The sequence below is a fragment of the Zingiber officinale genome, chromosome 7B (assembly GCF_018446385.1).
Source record: "Zingiber officinale cultivar Zhangliang chromosome 7B, Zo_v1.1, whole genome shotgun sequence".
Lineage (NCBI taxonomy): Eukaryota > Viridiplantae > Streptophyta > Magnoliopsida > Zingiberales > Zingiberaceae > Zingiber > Zingiber officinale.
The window spans coordinates 55,798,467-55,801,700 of NC_055999.1; the positions used below are offsets into that span (position 1 = coordinate 55,798,467).

A 3,234-nucleotide genomic window follows, 5' to 3' on the forward strand; every position below is an offset into this window, starting at 1 on the left:
TCATCCGCATAAACTAAAATAGAATAACTGGACTTTAAATGTGAAAGAAAAACACATTAAGTTTATAGAAATATTAAGGAAATTCATGTTTTCCCATAAAAACCCACCTCATGAGTTAGTTCTTTCTATGTGATATTATACCAATCAAACAACTAGTGCTTGGAATCAACCAAATTTATTAAAAATAAGGTGCATCAAGCATATATCCTTATGAATATGCTGATCTTATATTTTTTCTAGTGTATTTAAATATTCACAATTGACATATGAAAAATATACATGAATAAGCAAGTAATGTGATATATCCCAAACACTAAAAAGCAAGTAATGTGACATATCACAATTGACTATAATCTGATAATGTAAATAAGAACATAATAAAAAATAATAATAATATTAGACTTGGTGTATATCATTGTTAGTTGGTAATGCAGATAATGAATAAGGAATCTCAAAAAAAGAATTTCAGCAAGACAAGTAAAGAGTTTAAAAGCATTAAAAAGATGATAGAAGTACCTTCTGAGCAAACATATATAACATTCTTATGGAAATTGCAGTTGTGTCTAAAACAATTCTTGTCCACTTCATCTCTTTTCCAATCATATTAATAGCGAGAAAAGGAAAGACCTTGTAAGTAATTAGCGGATGAACAAGAAAAAAATAGCATACCCTTTGGATCCATAACCACCAACTTCGTGAACTTATTTCACCCTCTCAACATAATCTTTAGGTAAATCCCTTGTGGTAGCAGGGGCTATAAAAAATATTTAATCTTACAACTCTTAGTAAATTTGAAGGGCATAAATGATAATAAGAGATAGATTTCACATCAACATTCAACCTTTAAGAAAGAAAGTCTCCTTGATTTGTGGCAAAACTTTTTGCTTAATAACATTTGGCTTATCTACCGTCATCGACGTCTTCTTAATACCAAATCTCTTTCTTCCCTCAAATAGCAACAATTAATATTATAGAGGATATGAAAGTGATTTGTATCAAGTTAAAAAAAGTTATAATAGTCAATAGCCACAATAGCCACAAAGACCAAGAGTTACATTTGTACAAAGAGTTATACCTCTCTGTGGTAGATAGAAGTGGCAAGGAGAGCTTAGCCAATAGCCACAAAGACCAAGATTATCTTCAAAACTGTGCAAAAAAGTAGAAAAAAAATTTTAATTAAAAAGTCCTAATGAACAACCTTAGAAATGGGAACATGGGAGATTAACATGCTATGCAATGAGGTGGATTCTTAATAAGAAAATAAATCATGAATAGTCTACAACTCCTCACCCTTTGGGAGAAAATCAAGAAAAGTTGTAATATATGGGAACAACACCAACTAAATACTGAGATACAAAATGTAAGCCTACATACCTCGTCTAATTGTTCAGAGTTATAATAAAAGGATAAGAAGTAATTCATATAAAATCAAAAAGTAGCAACTATTGAAAGCATGTGATAAATAGATAGAAGCACAAATAACATCAAGGATTTAAATGAATGGGAAATAAGTATACATAGTCATCTACCTCAAGAGCTTTGGCATATGAATTGATAAACAGCTGTGACTTCCCAGCTATTGTATAGGCATGCACCCTTAAATACCAGCTTAGTTCCATCTGCCAGTAATGGCAAAAAAAACTTACAATACAGAACACGCACGAGAAGAAATAACAAAGGCAAATTATAAAAAATTACATTAATAGCACCACCACCAAGCACAATGGTAGAGTTCTTTAAAGCTCTCCTAACTATTATAATGGCATCATGAAAGCTCCTTTCTGCTTCTTCAATGAACTGAATAGGATACAGAAGCAGTTTTCATTATCAGCAAAAACAATAAAATTTCACATTAGAATAATAACAACAATAATAAGTCATGACTCCTGACTATTTTGGATTGGATATATGGAACTTAGACCACATTCATCATTGACTCTATGTAAGGCTACATGGATCTTATCAAGCCACTGGACCCTATAGACACATTATTCCATTATAACTTTATAAAACACAAGCCTTTTTTAGCAACAAACCTGATCTGCACCACCTCTGAGAACAATGGTTGCAGTTTGACCAAAAGGGCAACCATTAAAAATGTTAAACCATTCATTTCCAACTTGTCTTTCTTCAAATACTTCACAGGACCCAAGTACCTTTTGACAGAAAGACAATGAGCAATATGAAATGATACTGAACCAAAATTTTATATTCAACAATCAAATAGGCAGATAAGAACAAGCTAGGTACAACATATCAAAATGGAGTAAGCATTAGCTAGACCTCATCAATGGCATTGTTCACAGAGGTCTGAACAGTTCCACCTATTGCAGCATCAACGCACTGTAAATCTTCCTTTGTGACATGACCAGCATAGAAAATATCCTGATTATTATTGAACAAATTCCTATTTGTCGAAACATAATCAATTACAATAAAAAATTTCATTTTCAAAACATAGAAAATGTGATCTTTCTAGAGTCACTTATAGGGCAATGAAACTTGTGCAGTTAGTGAGAGTTGTGAGACCACCAAACAAATTGTTGTTTTCCAAATTCCTGCAACAAAATTTAGCAATCATGAAGCAGAATAAAATTTCTCTAACCTTTCAAAGTATATGATTTAGTGGTTTCAAAAATAAACTATAAATACATTCAAAAAGAGGTATACAGTGTGACCAGATTTTAAAGCAGTCCAAGTTCCTCAGGAATGGTATCGGACAAGTAGTTTTTCACAAATCACTGAAATTTACACAAAAAATAAACAAAATCAATAGAGTTATATGTAGAAAAAGATATAGATATCTATAAGACCCCAGCGAAATAGTAATGTATCTTACATCTCCTCAAAACTCCTTAAGTTTTCAAATTCAGCAAGTATGTTACCATAAATCTTTTCAGCAAGATATTTAGGAATTCAAGCATTTTCTCTAGCATTTTTCTTGACTTAATGCTCAAAGATAAGTTGCACAAAATTTCTAGGAAAATAAAGTGGAACAAAATTTCACAAATTACTTGGAATCGTTAAATTGAACTTGTGAGACTCACCAAATCGACAACTTTGAAGATGACCTTCTTGTACCTCACATTGGCCTCGTTCACCAATGTTTGCTCAAAAATTGATTCTTAGAGGAAATCTAAGGAAATTATATCTCTAGTTTCAAGGAATGTGGAGTGAGAAAGGATCAAAAGCTCAAAAATCTAACCTTCACGAACCTCTCGGGGGTGCCGGTCT

At 32.0% G+C, this 3,234-nt stretch overlaps 1 long non-coding RNA gene across 1 annotated transcript; it reads right to left on the reverse strand.

The window, feature by feature from the left end:
- Positions 1-1,708: 1,708 nt before the first annotated feature.
- Positions 1,709-2,326, reverse strand: LOC122003864. Its single transcript, XR_006118127.1, has 3 exons — positions 2,284-2,326; positions 2,037-2,156; positions 1,709-1,797 (listed from the first exon to the last, which is right to left on the reverse strand). It is a non-coding gene; the product is annotated as an uncharacterized LOC122003864 (long non-coding RNA).
- Positions 2,327-3,234: the final 908 nt, after the last annotated feature.